The sequence below is a fragment of the Macaca nemestrina genome, chromosome 11 (assembly GCF_043159975.1).
Source record: "Macaca nemestrina isolate mMacNem1 chromosome 11, mMacNem.hap1, whole genome shotgun sequence".
Classification (NCBI taxonomy): Eukaryota; Metazoa; Chordata; class Mammalia; order Primates; family Cercopithecidae; genus Macaca; species Macaca nemestrina.
The window spans coordinates 117,003,597-117,021,200 of NC_092135.1; the positions used below are offsets into that span (position 1 = coordinate 117,003,597).

Genomic DNA, 17,604 nt, shown 5'->3' on the forward strand with positions numbered 1-17,604 from the left:
TACCATGGTGGAGCAGGAAAGAGCGAGAGTGAAGGGGGAAGTGCCACACACTTTCAAACAACCAGATCTTGTGAGAACTCATTGACTCTCACAAGAACAGCAAAGGGGAACTCCACCCCCATGATTCAGTCACCTCCCACCAAGCCCCTCCCTGACATGGGGATTACAATTCGAGATGAGATTTGGGTGAGGACAGAGCCAAACCATATCGTTCCACCCCTGGCCCCACCGAAATCTCATGTCCTCACATTTCAAAGCCAAGTATGCCTTCCCAACAGTCCCCCAAAGTCTTAACTCATTCCAGCATTAACTCAAAAGTCTAAGTCCAAAGTCTCATTTGAGATAAGGCGAGCCCTTTCTGCCTATGAGCCTGTAAAGTAAAAAACAAGTTAGTAACTTCCAAGATACAATGGAAATACAGGAATTAGGTAAATGCTGCCATTGCAAAAGGGATAAATTGGCCAAAACCAAGGAACTACAGGTCCTATGCAAGTTCAAAACCTGGCAAGGAAATCATTAAAAAAAATATATATATATATATTTTTGGAGATGGAGTCTTGCTGTCGCCCAGGGTGGAGTGCAGTGGCATGATCCTGGCTCATTGCAACCTCCGCCTCCCGGGTTCAAGCAATTCTCCTGCCTCAGCCTCCCAAGTAGCTGGGACTACAGGCACACGCCGCCACACCTAGCTAATTTTTTTTTTTGAGACAGAGTCTCACTTTGTCACCCAGGCTGGAGTACAGTGGCGCGATGTCTGCTCACTGCAAGCTCTGTCCCCCTGGGTTCATGCCGTTCTCCTGCCTCAGCCTCCCGAATAGCTGGGACTACAGGCGCCCGCCACCACGCCCGGCTAATTTTCTTTTGTATTTTTAGTAGAGACGGGGTTTCACCGTGTTTGCCAGGATGGTCTCAATCTCCTGACCTAGTGATCCGCCTGCCTTGGCCTCCCAAAGTGCTGGGATTACAGGCGTGAGCCACCGCACCTGGCCATTTTTTGTTGTATTTTGTTAGAGACAGGATTTCACTGTGTTGCCCAGTCTGTTCTCGAACTCCTGAACTCAGGCAGTCCACCTGCCTCAGCCTCACAAAGTGCTAGGATTACAGGCGTGAGCCACTGCACCTGGCCGGAAGTCATTAAATCTTAAAGCTCCAAAATAATCTCCTTTGACTCCATGTCTCACATCTAGGTCATGCTGATGCAAGAGGTGGGCTCCCAAGGCCTGACCCTGTGGCTCTGCAGGGTACAGCCCCCACAGCTGCTTTCACGGGCTGATATTGAGTGCCTGTGGCTTTTCTGGGCACATGGTGCAGGCTGTCAGTGGATGTACCATTCTGGGGTTTGGAGGACGGTGGCCCTTTTCTCATGTTTCCACTAGGCAGTGCCCCGGTGGGGACTCTGTGTCAGGGCTCCAATCCTGCATTTCTCCACTGCACTGCCCATGAGGGCTCTGCCCCTGCAGCTGATTTCTGTCTGGACATACAGGCATTTCCATACATCCTCTGAAATCTAGGTGGAGATTACAAAACCTCAACTCTTGCCATCTGCACACCCGCAGGCCCAACATCACATGGAAGCTGCCAAGTCTTGGGGCTTGCAACCTCTGAAGCAATGGCCAGAGCTGTACCTTGGCCCCTTTTAGCCATGGCTAGAGCTGGAGTGGCTGGGATCCAGGGCATCATGTCCCAAGGCTGCACAGCGCAGCTGGAGCCTGGGCCTGGACCATGAAACCATTTTTTCCTTCTAGGTCTCTGGGCCTGTGATGGGAGGGACTGCCTCAGCGGTCTCTGAAATGCCAGGAGACATTTTCCCCATTGTCTTGGCTATTTAACTCTTCTTTACTTATGCAAACTTCTGCAGCAGGCTTGAATTTCTCCCCAGAAAATGGAGTTTTCTTTTCTACCACATGTCCAGGCTGCAAATTTTCTAAACTTGTATGCTCTGCTTCCCTTTTAAATATAAGTTCCAGTTTCAGATCATCTCTTTGTTCATACATATGAGCATACACTTTTAGAAATACCCAGGTTACCTCCTGAATGCTTTGCTGCTTAGAAATTTCTTCCAGCAGATACCCTAAATCATCTCTCTCAAGTTCAAAGTTCCACAGATCTCTAGGACAGGGGAAAAAATGCCACCAGTATCTTTGCTAAAGCATAGCAAGAGTGACCTTTACTCTAGTTCCCAACAAGTTCCTCATCTGCATCTGAGACCACTGCAGTCTGGACTTCATTGTCCATATCACTATCAACATTTTGGTCAAAACAATTCAACAAGTCTTTACGAAGTTCCAAGCTTTCCCACATCTTCCTGTCTTTTGAACTTTCCAAACTGTTCCAACCTCTGCCTGTTACCCAGTTCCAAAGTTGCTTCCACATTTCCAGGTGTCTTTATAGCTGTTATAAATAATTTTCTGTATAGTCCGTTTTCACACTGCTATAAAGAGCTACCTGAGACTGAGTAATTTGTGAAGAAAAGAGGTTTAATTCACTCAGTTCTTCAGGCTTAACAGGAAGCATGACTGGAAAGCCTCAGAAAACTTACAATCATGGCAGAAGGTAAAGGGGAAGCAAGCATGTCTTACCGTGGCAGAGCAGGAGAGAGAAAGAGTGACGGGGAAGTGCCACACACTTTCAAACAACCAGATTGCATGAGAATTCACTCAGTGTCAGGAACAGCAAGGGGGAAGTCCATGCCCATGATTCAGTCACCTCTCACCAGACCCCTCCCCTGACATGTGGGGATTAAAATTCAAGATGAGATTTGGGTGGGGATGCAGAGCCAAACCATATCACATGGTCAACACAAGCTTCTTGGTGATGCCCCAAACTTCAGAACCAGCTAAAGGTTTACCATCAGCCAGAAGAGCTGTGGGAATGAGCCTCCCAGAAAGAAGACATGAAAGGCGTTTGGCATCTGCAATGATGATGATGATGATCATGATCATGATCATGATGCTGGCTAAATGCTGACTCTGAGCCCTGCATGATGGTAAGCAGTGTCTATGGACTGGCTCATTTAATCCTCATAACAATGTCTATCTAATATCTATCTAGAGGTAGATATTAAGATAACGCCTATTTTCCAAATGAAGAAACTGAGCCTCCAAGAGATGAAGTAACTGGCCCAAGGTCACACAGTTGGTAAATTGAAACCTGAGTGCTTACATGGATGTTTTCCAGGTTGAGGCCACATTAACTGGTGGGGAGAGAAATGAAGAGCCCAGCACAAGGGGTGGACTGATGGGAGCATGTTCGGGCTAGTGGGAATAATAATAAAAAATAACAGTCAGCATTTATTGAATGCTTACTAAGTGGCTGGCACTGTTCTAAGCACTTTTACATGCATTAACTTGAGGTGAAATAAAACCCAAATACACAGAACTGGCAAATGAGGGTCCATGCTTGAAGGTTTGGAAAGACTTGGAAATACCCTTTGGGCACATCAAGCAGGCAAAAAAAAAAAAAAAAAAAAAAAATTCAGCTGCATTTTGGAAGCTTCCTCTGATCAAAGATACCCATTCATCCAATATTTATTTATGAAATGCCTATTGTTTCCCAGGCAGTGTTCTAGGCACTGAGAACAGGACAGATTCCAGGAGAAGGAGAAGTCCAGGAACACAAAAAGATATAAAGAAATATTCAGAAGTTCCATATTTTTGACCTTTTCATCGACACTACCAGAAAAGGGAAAACATAAATACTGTTTGATTTTGCCACCAGGCACCACAAAACTGCGCCCTTGCCTGATTTCATTTCAGCAAGCTTTACTGTGAAGTGTTTATGTGCCAGGCACCATGTATAGAAGCGCTGGCCCAAAGATGAAGATGAAGTTTCTATCCTTAAGGCATGCGGTGTGGGAGATGAACAGGTAAGTGGATAATTACATTACAAGTGATTTGTGCCATGATTGAGGTGTGAGCAAAATTCCATGGGAGCAAAGAAGAGTGACTAATTCTGCTTGGGGGTGTCAGATAATGTTTAATGGAGGAGGGGGGGGCATCTCAACTGGGCCTGAGGGAGGACGAGGAGATTGCCAGGTGGAGATGGGGAGAAAAGACCTCTAGAGAGGAGTAGTTTGTGGACAGAATGATCAAATTGCAGATACTAAGTTCTGAAATACGGACTGTGCATGGACGTCCTAGTACCCTCACAATTGTGAGGGCAGGGGAGTCCACAGAGATTACTAATTTATTGAAAAAGAGCACTGAGGCTTATGTTGGTGCCAGCTAAAATGACTGGGTTGATAAACAACCCACCTTTGTTTCTCTATGCAGAAATCACCTAGGCACCTGCCATATTTTTTCTAGCCTAGGTTTAAGTTAAGGTGTCAAAAAGACTTGAAATGCTCCTTTACACATTTGGGGAGGGGAGTATGTTGGTACAACCCCTGCAGAAGGCAGATTGGCAACATCTGCCAGAATTACAAAGGCATATAGCTTGTGACCCAGCAAGCTCACTTCTAGGAATTTATCCTTGGATGCACTCAGTCACATGTGAAATAACTTATGTACGAGTATTCATCACATCATTGTAACAGCAAAAGACTGGAAACAAAGTAAGTGCTCATTACAAGGGAATTGGTTAAGTAAATTATGATATGTCTTTAAAATGGAACACTATTCAGTCTGAAAACAATAAGGTAGCTCTTTTCGTCCTGTTGGAAATGATTTCAAGGATATATTGTCAAATGAAAAAAGCAAGGGCAGAACCACACATATAAAATAAGGATGGAAAGAATTCAAGTCCTCCATGGAGTATGCAAACTGCTCAGTTAAAAGTCCCTGGGTTGCCCTACCTCCAGCCTCCTTGTGATGTGTGATGCAAAACTCACTGTTTAAGTCAGTTGAGAAGGAGTTTTCTGGTTTTGTAGCCAAAAGCATCCAGACACAGAACTCTAAGGTCAGGAGAGGCCTTTGTGTTTGGACCCAGAAAAATGCAGAAGCAGGAGGTAAATCTTTGACTTAACAGAAATTCCCCAGTGTACTCCATATTAACTCCAGTGGGCACTCTCAAGTGCTTTCCCCTCTAGAAATTCCAAGCCCTGAACCGCAGAGCAGCCAGGCATTCACATGATGCAGCCATGGGGCTTTCTATGTAGAGATGCAATTTGGCAGGATTCAACCTGCCTGGCTTCTTTTTTTGTAAATACAACCTCATCAGAGCAACAAGCTAAAAGCCTGGCAGAATCTATTTGCAGTCAGGGAGCAAGAGTGTAATGCAATGAATATTAGAACCAAGCCTTATGAGATGGAACTTGAACAACTCGCTATCCACAGGAGGCCCTAGATAGCCCAGACTCTCTATAGAGACTAAAAAACAGATCTCTGGGTCAAGCCATGTAGTCTGAGACCTTGTCTACATAGCTGAAATTGTCCTGTTAGTATCATCCAGACAATTTTAAGGAGTCTTTGTCCACTTATTCAAGAAAAACAAATATTTGTCTCTGGCACTCTGCTAGGTGCTAGGGATACAACAATGAGCAAAACCAAGATGATCTGTCCTTTATTGACTTACTGTCTAGAGAAAGAGATGGTAATTAGTTAAATGGTTATTAAACAGGTGTACAATTATAACTGAGGTGAATGTTATAGAGGAAAGATTCATGGCAGATCAGAGGCTAAAAGAAACACGTACATTAGAATGGAATCAGAGAAGCCCTGCCTGAGAAAATGACAGCTGAGACATCTGAAGAATGAGTAGGAGTTAACTAGGTGATACAGGAGAAGAGCATTCCAGGCAGAAGGAATGTTTCATGCAAAGGCCCTGGGGTGGGAGGGAGCATGGAACACTCAAGGAACTGAAAGGTCACCGTGTGGTTAGAGGGCAGAGAGTTCGGGGGAGTGTGCGGTTAGAGGGCAGAGAGTTCAGGGGCGTGTGCTGGGAGGGGAGGCTGGAGCAGCAAGCAGGAGCCAGGCAGAGCAAAGCCACGGAGGAGATAGAAAGTATTTTTGTAAAAGCAACAGAAAATCATTTGTGGTACAGAGTGTCAGTTATCCCCCAATATTCATTTCCCCCCTTTAATATTCCCTTCCAATATTCCTTTAATATTGGAACCCCTAAGTTTAGGCTCAGCATGCAGCTATCCAATTAAAAATCACTTCCCAGACTCCTTTGCATATAAGCTTTTCCATGTGACCAAAACAACCTGGCCAATTGCTCTGGCCAATGGGCTGTGAGAAGTAAGTGCAGGCTTCCATTTCCTACCATTCTCTCACTGGCTCCAATGCAGACATGATGGTGGGACTGGAGGAGCCATCCTAGGCCAGGAGATGGAAGCCATATGTTGAGGATGGCAGGGCAACAAAATAGAGGGTAACTGGATCCCCTCACCATGGAACAGTCATTGCAGCCCTGGACTATTAAACTCAGACAACATGTGACAGACTGATACACTTCTAGCTGCTGTATGGAGGGTAAAAGCAGTGGGCTCAATCTGGAGCTATTGCAGCCACCCATTGAGGAGGATGGTGTCTTGAACCTACCTGCAAAGTAGCCATGAAGATAGGACCGGACCCCATTAGAACATCTTTTGCCTCATATAGTGGAAACAGCACAAACTCTGGCCTCAGTGAGAGCCAAGTTCTGCTCTTGGGTTCATTACCTTTTAGCTGAGTGAGCTTGAACAAGTTACTAAGCATCTCTAAGTCTCATTTATAAACCCAAAGTAAGGTTCTTTTTTGGGGGTGTGATGACTAATTTTGAGATGGCCTTCAGACAGACTCCAACACTGGCTTTTTTGTGGGTCCTCAGGCTGATGATCTACTCTGGAGATTGTGGACTTGCCAGCCTCTATAGTTACATAAGCCAATGCCTTAAAATCTCTTTCCAAATATGATACATACACACACACATCCTATTGATTCTGTTTCTGGAGAATCCTGACTAACATGGGGGTTAACTTCCTATTTATATATGTAGAACAAACTGTACACACATGAAGGGCACAGATCAGTGAACTTTTACAAAGTGAACACAACCACCATTTACAAGAATATCTAGAATATTAGAATTCTGCGAAGAAAGCTATAGCAGTGGTGTAATGTGTTACTCTAAATCCCTACATTGGCTGGGTGCAGTGGCTTATGCCTGTAATCCCAGCACTTTGGCAGGCAGAGGCGGGCAGATCACCTGAGGTCAGGAGTTCAAGACCAGCCTAGGCAACATAGCGAGATTCCATTTCTGGAAAAAATTACCCAGGCATGGTGGCACGTGCCTGTGGTCTCAGCTACTTGGGAGCTTGAGGTGGGAGGATTGCTTGAGCCCAGGAGATCAAGCCTTCAGTGAGTTATGATGGCACACCTGCACTCCAGCCTGGGCAACAGAGAGAGACCCAGTCTCAAAAAAAGAAAAACAAAAAACCCCTGGAACCATAACTATTTAAAAAGATAGCAGGTGTGGTGACTCATGCCTGTAATTCCAGCACTTTGGGAAGCCCAGGCGGGTGGATCACGAGGTCAAGAGATTGAGACCATCGTGGCCAACATGGTGAAACCCTGTCTCTACTAAAAATACAAAAATTAGCTGGGCGTGGTGGTGGGCGCCTGTAGTCCCAGCTATTCGGGAGGTTGAGGCAGGAGAATCGCTTGAACCCGGGAGGCGGAGGTTGCAGTGAGCCGAGGTCACGCCACTGCACTCCAGCCTGGTGACAGGGCGAGACGCCATCTCAAAAAAAAAAAAAAAAAAAAGATGATGAAACACATCTAAGAATAATGCAAGACATGGAAGAACAATAAATCAGAGTTAGAAAAACTCTGAAATGTGATTTGACAGGAGTCAGAAAAAAATTAGAAATGAAAGAAAAAGTAATTTCAAAAAGGAAGACTAAATTAAAAGAACACTGGAGTGACTTAACACAGCAGATGCCTTAAGAGAAATAGAAGGTGAAAAGGAGGAAATTATGAAAAATTGAAATTTTAAAAGAGATGAAAAAAATTCAAAGAAATAGAAAGTTATAAATATTTGTAATTTTATGAAGATAGGCAATGTATTAGGGTTCTCCAGAGGGACAGAACTAATAGGACATATGTATATATGAAAGGGAGTTTACTAGGGAGAATTGGCGTACACCATCACACGGGGAAGTCCCACTTTAGGCTGTCTGCATGCTGGGGGATAAAGAAGCCAGTAGTGGCTCAGTCTGAGTCCAAAAGCCTCAAAAGCAGGGAAGCTGACAGTGCAGCCTTCAGTCGGTGGCCAAAGGCCCTAGAGCTCCCAGCAAACTATTGGTGTAAATCCAAGAGTTTAAAGGCCGAAAAACCTGGAGTCCGATGTCCAAGGGCAGGAGGAACGAACAGATGCATCCAGCACAGGAGAAAGATGAAAGCCAGAAGACTCAGCAAGCCAGCTCATCCCACCTTCTTCCCCCTGCTTTGTTCTAGCCGCCTGGCAGCGGATTGGATGGTGCCCACCCACATTGAGGGTGGGTCTTTCTCTCCCAGTCCGCTGACTCAAATGTCAGTCTCCTCTGGCAACACCTTCACAGACACACTCAGAAACAATACTTTACCAGCTATCTAGGCATCAGTCTCATCAAGTTGACACCTAATATTAACCATTACAGGAAAGTAAGACCCAGCACACGGTAAATAGAAATCCCTGAAGGGGAAAATCAAAACAAGGGAACAGCCTGAATACCATGGGAAGGCCTGTGTGGTGAGGCACTGAGTCCCCAGACCCTCGGATTAGTAGGGAACTAAGGCCTCCTGCCAACAGCCCCCCAGAGGACGTCTGCCTGTGGGTATGCCAGTCCCAGCCAGGTATTTAAATGACTGTGATCCCTTCATTGTAGCCCCTTTGTAACCTCATGAAGGTCCCTGAGCCAGAGCCATTCAACTACACTACTCCCAAATTCCTGATTTCAGAGGCTATCAGATTAATAATGTTTAGCATTTGAAGTCACTACGTTTTGGAGTGATTTTTTTTTTTTAACACAGCAATAGATAAATAATAAAATTAGCATTAGGGAAACTTCCAGTATGAGACCTTTTCAAATATCCCTGCTAACCACATCCTAATATGTGTCTTATGGTGGATATGTGTGCATTTCTGTTGGGTATAACCCTAGGAGTGAAAATGCTGGATTGCAGGATATATACATGTTTGGCTTTAGTAGACGCTGCAAAAGAGTCTTTTCCAAAGGGCTGATATCAATTCCACCCTCACTAGCAGAGTATAAGATTGCTCATACTCTCACCAACACTTGATATTTTCTCTTTTTCGTTTTGGCCATTTTGATGGGTTGTAGTGGAATTGCATCATGGATTAATTTACATTTCTCCTGAGCTTTAATGAGGTTTAGTACCTTTTCAAAAGCTCAATGGCCATTTAGACATCTCCATTTATAAAACATTTGTTAAAGCCCTTTACCCATTTAAAAAAATTGAGTTATCTGTCTTTTTCTAATGGATCTATTCTTTTTATAATTCTGGAAATATTTTTATATTCTGAGCCTGTCCTTCAGTATATGTATTTCTTTTTCTTTTCCTTTTTTTTTTTTTTTTTTTGGTTGTTGTTGAGACAGAGTCTTGCTCTGTCACGCAGGCTGGAGTGCAGTGGTGTGATCTTGGCTCACCGCAACCTCCATCTCCCAGCTCAAGCGATTCTCCTGCTTCAGCCTCCCAAGTAGCTGGGCTTACAGGCATGCACCACCACACCCAGCTAATTTATGTATTTTTAAGTAGAGACAGGGCTTCACTATGTTGGCCAGGTTGGTCTTGAGCTCCTGACCTCAAGTGATCTGCCCACCTTGGCCTCCCAAAGTGCTGGGATTACAGGCGTGAGCCACCACACTCAGCCTATATATAATATTTCTTCTCCCACTCTTTGGGTTTCCTTTTTACTCTCTAAATTGTGGCTTTTGGTAAACAGTTCATCATTTTAATTTAGTCTAGTTTATCAATTGTTTTTTGGTTTTTTTTTTTCTTTTTCTTTTTCTTGAGACAGAGTTTCACTCTTGTCGCCCAGGCTGAAGTGCAGTGGTACGATCTCAGCTTGATGCAACCTCTGCCCCTTGGGTTCAAGTGATTCTCCTGCCTCAGCCTCGCAAGTACCTGGGATTACAGGCACCCACCACCACGCCCCACTAAATTTTGCATTTTTAGTAGAGATGGGGTTTTGCCATGCTGGTCAGGCTGGTCTCGAACTCCTGACCTCAGGTGATCTGCCTGCCTTGACCTCCCAAAATGTTGGGATTACAGGCACGAGCCACAGCACCTGGCCTAGTTTATCAATTATTTTTGAGATGGCTAGTGATTTATGATCTGTTTAAGAAATTTTTGCCTACCCCAAGTGATGAAAATACTTTCCTATGGTATCCTCAAGAAGCTTTATTAGATCTATGATCCATACAAAATTGATTTTGTGTATGGAATGAGCTAGAGATGACAATTTACAATTACTCCAACACCTTTTTTTTTTTTTTTTTTTAGACAGAGTTTCATTCTTGTTGCCTGGGCTGGAGTGCAATGGTGTGATCTCAGCTCACTGCAGCCTTCGCCTCAGCCTCCCAAGTAGCTGAGATTACAGGTACCTGCCACCATGCCTGGCTAATTTTGTATGTTTAGTAGAGACCGGGTTTCACCATGTTGGCCAGGCTGGTCTCGAACTCCTGGCCTCAGGTGATCCGCCTGTCTCAGCCTCCCAAAGTGCTGGGATTACAGGTGTGAGCCACTGCGCCTGGCCACTCCAGCACTATTTATTGAAAAAGAAGAAAATCATCCTTTCCTGGGGGCATTGGAACATACCTTTATTATAAATCAAGTGCCCATAAATTTAGAGATCTATTCATAGACTCTCTCTTCTGCTCTACTTGTCTATCCTTGGACCAATACCACATTCTTTTAATTATAATAGATTTATAGTTAGTCTTGATATCTAGTAAATAAGGCTTCCAGATGCTTTTTCTTCAAGATTGTCTTTGTTATTGTGACTCTTTGATTTCCACATAATTTTTTTTTATTTCTACATAATTTGTTTTTCTTTTCTTTTCTTTTCCTTTCTTGAGATAGGGTCTTGATCTGTCACCTAGGCTGGAGTGCAGTGGCGTCATCTTGGCTCACTGCAGCCTCCACCTCCCAAGTTCAAGCAGGTCTCGTGCTTCAGCCTCCCTAGTAGCTGGAATTACAGGTGTGCACCACCATGCCTGGTTAATTTTTGTGTTTTTAGTAGAGATAGGGTTTTACCATGTTGGCTAAGCTGGTCTCAAACTCCTGGACTTAAGTGATCTGCCTGCCTCGGCTTCCCAAAATGCTGGGATTACCTCCCAAAGTGCTGGCATGAGCCACTGTGCCCAGCCCCATATAAATTTTAGAATTAGTCTGTCAATTTCCATTGGAATACCTACTAAGATTTTGGTTAGCATTGCATTTAATGTATTAATAAATTAGGGAAAAATTAACACTCGAATTTTACAATTCACTAGCATGATTTTTTCTCCATTTATTCAGATTTTCTTTAATTTTTCTCAGTAATGTTTGCTAGTTTCATGTGTAGAATCTTGAATATCTTTCACTGGATTTATTTCTGGGTATTTAATTTTTTTGATGTTATATCAATAATACTTTAAAATTTCAATTCCAATTGTTATTGCTCATATATAGAATACAATTAATCATTAAAATACCCTTGTATCTAGTGACCTTGCTAAACTCATTTGTTCATTCTGTCCAGTACTTTTTACTTTCTGCATGCAGAGTCATGTAGTCTCTTAATAATGAACAATTTCATTTTCTCCCTTCCACACTTATGCCTTTTATTTCTTTTCAGTTCAGATTCCAGTATAACATCAAACAGAAGTAATGATAGTGATATTCTTGACTTGGTCCTCATATCAGGGGGATATCTTACAACATTTTATTACTATTATGATGCTTGATGTGGAGGATGTCCAAGCCTGAATAGGGGTGGGAAGAGCATCTGCATAGGATGTAGGAGCCTGAATGGGGTGAGGAGGTCATCTCCATGGAAGGGCGATCCAGGACAGGGTGTCAGAGCCCAGAAAGATGGACAAGAACATCTACATGTTAGGTTGTCTGGGGTGGTATGTTGGTGCACCAAGAGGGAAAGAAAATGTTCATATGTGACACAGGTGTCAGGCCCCAAAGGAGTGAGGAGAGCTTTGACATCAGGGGTGACCTGGCAGAGGGTGTCAGAACCCAAGTGGAGTTAGAAGAACATTTATAGAAATTTTGGGAAGGAGGGAATGTGGTAGTGACAGAATATCGGTAACATGCAAAGGAATTTATATAGTAAGGAAACAGATTGAAGAAAATGGAAACCAAGTTTCTCACTATTGGAGAAAGAAGTTAAAAATATGGGCTAGTCACAGTGGCTCACACCTTAATCCCCATAATCCCAGCACTGTGGGAGGCTGAGGTAGGAGGATCACTTGAGCCCAGGAGTTCGAGAACAGCCTGGGCAACATGGTAAAACCCCATTTTTACAAAAAATAAAAACAAGCTGGGTGGGATGGCAGATGCCTGTAGTTGCAGCTACCTGGGAGGCTGAGGTGGGAAGATGACTTAAGTCCAGGATATCAAGGCTGCAGTGAGCCATGTTCATGCCACTGCACTCCAGCTTGAATAACAGAGAGAACCCCTGTTTCAAAAAAACAAAAAATCCACCCCCACCCACCACCAAAATGGAAAGAGATGAAACTAGAATGAATGCTGGAGTACTGGATTAGAATTAGAGGTATTAGTGTGAACTTAAAGTTTTCAGTATACATAGGTGGATATAGAAGTGTGTGTGTCTGTGTGCGTGTGGAGTATATTACTTAGGTCTGTCCACTGAGAGGGGCTAGGAACAGCAACACCCCAATAGCAATGAGCATATCTAGCATCGAGATCTTAGTTTCTAAATACCTTTCTTTCCTAACAGGAACCAGGGCTTCTTGGAGAAATGGTTGGTTCTAGGCCTGAAGGAAGGAAAAATTTAAGATAAACCTAGAATACTTTACTGTGCCAGAAAATGAAGAAATGCTGAAAGAATAATATCTATTCTGTCAAAAAGACATAGAAACTAGCTTGAAGGAGCTCCCATTGGCCAAATCTGGGACAATTTGAGCATTGAAATAAAGATAGTAACAGATTATAACACATTAAATAAAATGGGAATCCATGAATCCATTTGATAAAAATAAATTAATTAATTCAAAATTTTATGAGTAATGGGATATTTATTTAGTTTCAAAGCATCTTGCCAAGGGAAAAAGTGTAACTTTACAGTGGAGAAGCTAGCACATACCATCTTCATCAAGTGATCAAGGTTAAAATCACCAATGAAGAGACCTAACAGCTAAGTGCAATGTGGGATCCTGGATTGGTTCAAGGAACTGAAAAATAGCATTAGTGGGACAACTGGTGAAATTGAATAAGATGTGTAGATGATTTAGCCTCCATATTTCAAAGTCAATTTCTTGTTTTGATCATTAATTACATTGCGGTTGGTAGGAGAAAGTCCTTGCAATGCACTGAATGTTTATGTTCCCAAATTCATTTGTTGAAATCCTAACCCCCAAATTGATGATACTAGAAAATGGGGCCCTTGGGAGGTGAGTAAGCTTACAATGAGAAAACAGCTGACTATGAGGAATGGGGCCCTCAGGAGACAAGAAAGCTGCCAGGACCTTGACTTTGGACTTCCCAGCCTCCAGAATTTTGAGAAACAAATTTCTGTTATTTATAAGCCACCCAGTTTATGCTATTATGTTATAGCAGCTTGAATGAACTAAGACATTCTTTGTGGTAGGAAATGCATCTAAAATATTCTTGAATAATGAGGCACCATGTTGACAACTTATCCTCAAACAGGTTAAGCAAAAATGTTCTTTTTACTGTTTAAAAAAAAAAAGGAAAGATATAATTATTCTGGACTTGGGAGAGTGTTTATCTGATGTGCTGGTGCATGAAGCAGAGAGGGCAGCATTACTTCCTGAAGGAATGAAGTCTTACCCAGAATGATGCTTTTACTGTAATCTGTACAGGCTCCAACTGTGAATTCCTTGAGGGTGGGGCCTATGTTATTTGAAGGTGAAAGAATAGGCTTTGTGGGGACTGAAGGTTGTACATTCAAGAGGGCTCTTCTTAAGAAAGATATTATAAAATTACGAGTATAATATTAGGCAGTAAAATGAATATTTAGGACAAGAAAAGAAATCATGTCAAATTATAAATTCTATAAAGCTCACAAATATTGCAAACATCACAAAGTCCAGAAAAAAACCTCTTTTATTGGTTAACTGCTTAGCGTATCCCTCTATAATATTTTTTGGGTTTTCATTTTTTTTGAAGCAGGATCTTGCTCTTTGGCCCAGCCTGGAATGCAGTGTTGCGATAACAGATGACTCCAGCCTCGACCTTCTGGGCTAATGCAATCCTCCTATCTGAGCCTCCTGAGTAGCTAGGGCTGCAGGTGTGCACCACCATACCTGGATAATTAAAAAATTTTTTTGTAGAGACAGGGCCTCACTGTGTTGCTCAGGCTGGGGACTCATGTGATCCTCCTGCCTTGGCCTCCCAAAGTATTGGAATTACAGGCATGAGCCACTGTACCTGGTCTATAACACTTTTTTTTAAAAACACATTTCTTGGCTTCATACTCTGTGATTATGTCTTCATATGATATCAGTTTGATAATATCAGAATCTTGAACTAGAAATACAATTCAGTCTTTCCTCTAGCATGGGCGATCAAAATTTGTTTTTAAAAAATTATTATTCATAGCTTTAAAAAATTTGTTTTGGTTTCAAAAACTCGTTGATAATGTTACATAAATGTTTAAGATTGTTATCTAGCTTGGGAAACCACTACCAAGTTTCTTCCATATATGAGCTGTATGACTTAAAGACATAACTGAATATATTCCTGACAAGTAAGAAGTTCCATTTTTGTGTATGAGAACTGAATTCTCCATATACAATTTTACACACCCAATAATTAAAAGACCCTTCTACAGATAAGTGTCTGGCTCCACACGTTTCAAACCTTGTTTGCCTTTCTTACGCAGACACTTCTGGTGCTGGGCATTGTAGGACATATCCATTTTGCAACACAACCTCTTATCCTACATTGCCTCATGATGCTGGGTCAGGTGGCAAAGCGAGTAGGCACTGGTCATATCCATAGAAGACACTCTCATACCAGTATATCAAGCAATAATTAACTACACATAGGAACATTTGCAGAATATACAACTAGAGCTCACTGTATAGGTTGAATGGTGGCCTCCCAAAAAGATACATTTGTGTCCTAACCTGTAGAACGTGCAAATGTGACCTTACCTGGTACAATATTTTTGTCAATTTAATTATCTTGAGATATGATCATCCTGGATTTAGAGTGGGACCCTGAATCTAGTGACAGTTGTCTTTAAAAATATTTTTTTAGGCTGGGCGCGGTGGCTCAAGCCTGTAATCCCAGCACTTTGGGAGGCTGAGACGGGTGGATACGAGGTCAGGAGATCGAGACCACCCTGACTAACATGGTGAAACCCCGTCTCTACTAAAAAATACAAAAAATTAGCTAGGCGTGGTGGCGGGCGCCTGTAGTCCCAGCTACTCGGGAGACTGAGGCAGGAGAATGGCGTGAACCTGAGAGGCGGAGCTTGCAGTGAGCTGAGATCTGGCCACTGCACTCCAGCCTGGGCAACAGAGCAAGACTTTGTCTCAAAAAATATATATATATATATTTTTTTTTAATTAAAAAAAAATTCTTTTTTAGAGACAGACAAGAAAGCCACAGAGGAGAAGGTGATGTGAAGACAGAAGCAGGGATTGGAGTGATCCATCTACAAGCCAAGAAATACCAATGGTTGCTGCCAACCACCAGGGTCTAGGAGAGTGGCATGGAACAGATTTTCCCTCAGAGCTTCCAGAAAGAACTAACCCTGTCAACACTGTGATTCTGGACTGTGAGAGAGAAATTTCTGTTGTTTTAAGCCGTCAAGTTTGTGGTAATTTGTTATGGCAGCCGTAGGAAACTCATCACCTAGTAAATCCAAATTAAATATTATCCCAATTTTTGCTTGATTCCAGAAATGGCTGTAGTGTTTCAACACCCTCTAGCATAAGAGAATTGTAACAGGGGAAGCTGGTGTGGAAACAGACAGTAGTCTGAACCAGTTTGGACAAAAATACTGGTCTTGCAAATTTTAGAAAAAGCACACAACCTCTGAACACATGAGGACCTCCTAAGGACCTTCCAGGACCTTAGGAGGGGCCCGGCCAAGGGAGAGTCCCTGAAGCTTATGCTTAATACATTTTACAGAAGAGCTGCCTCGGTGTAGGAAGCAGTGTAGTGTTACGAAGACAGCCTCTAGAGCCAGACACCCTGGGTTCAAATCCCAATTTTGCAACTATCTAGCTGTTGACTTGAGAGAAGTTACTTAGCCTTTCTGTGCCCCAATTTCTTCCTCCATAAAATATAAATGGCAGTAGCACTATCTGCCTCATAGGGTTGTTTACCCACTGAAGTAGCATGATACACATAAGGCACCTTCTATATATAGATATATCTCCATCTCTATCTATCTATCTATCTCACGCACAAAGAACAGTATATGCCCCATGGTATGCACTCAAGATACCTTAACCACTTTATTATTTACTCAACAAGTGTCTTGTTCTCTTCTTTGTGTCCACATGTATTCAGTGTTTAGCTCCCACTTTATTATTATTATTATTATTATTATTATTATTATTTGAGACGGAGTCTGGCTCTGCGGCCCAGGCCGGAGTGCAGTGGTGCGCAATCTCGGCTCACTGCAAGCTCTGCCTCCCGGGTTCACACTTTTCTCCTGCCTCAGCCTCCCGAGTAGCTGGGACTACAGGTGCCTGCCACCACACCTGGCTAATTTTTTGTAATTTTAGTAGGCATGGGGTTTCACTGTGTTAGCCAGGATGGTCTCGATCTCCTGACCTCGTGATCCACCTGCCTTGGCCTCCCAAAGTGCTGGGATTACAGGCGTGAGCCACTGCACCCAGCCTGGCTCCCACTTATAAGTGAGAATATGTGGCATTTAGCTTTCTATTTCTGTGTATATTCACTTGGGATAATGCTTCCAGCTCCATCCATGTTGCTGCAAAGGACACGATCCCATTCTTTTTATGGCTGCATAGTATTCCATGGTGTATGTGTACTACATTTTCTTTATCCAGTCCTCTTTTGATGGGCCTTTAGGTTGATTCCATGTCTTCGATATTGTGAATAGTGCTGCAATGAACATATGCATGTATGTGTCTTTATAGCAGAACAACTTATATCCTTTGGGTATATGCCCAGTAATGAAATTGCTAGGTCCAATGGTAGCTCTGTTTTAAGTTCTTTGAGAAATCTCTGAACTGCTTTTCAACAGTGGCTGAATTAGTTTACATTCCCACCAGTGTATAAACATTTTCTTTTCTCCACAACATCATCAGCATACGTTATTTTTTTACTTAAAAAAAATTTTTTTTTTGAGATAGAGTCTCACCGTCTCCCAGGCTGGAGTCCAATGGCATGATCGCGGCTCACTGCAACCTCTGCCTCCCAGGTTCAAGTGATCCTCCCACCTCAGCCTCCCAAGTAGTTGGGACCACAGGCACGTGGCACCACACCTAGCTAAGTTAAAAAA

The 17,604-nt window shown here is 42.9% G+C and overlaps 1 long non-coding RNA gene across 1 annotated transcript in view; it reads left to right on the forward strand.

Moving 5' to 3' along the window:
- Window positions 1–16,148, forward strand: part of LOC105481235 (uncharacterized) — a 28,388-nt gene extending 12,240 nt beyond the window's left edge. Inside the window, exons 2-3 of the long non-coding RNA XR_011610067.1 lie at window positions 3,718–3,865; window positions 15,714–16,148. This is a non-coding gene — a long non-coding RNA (uncharacterized lncRNA). The remainder of the gene's footprint in view (window positions 1–3,717; window positions 3,866–15,713) is intronic.
- Window positions 16,149–17,604: the final 1,456 nt, after the last annotated feature.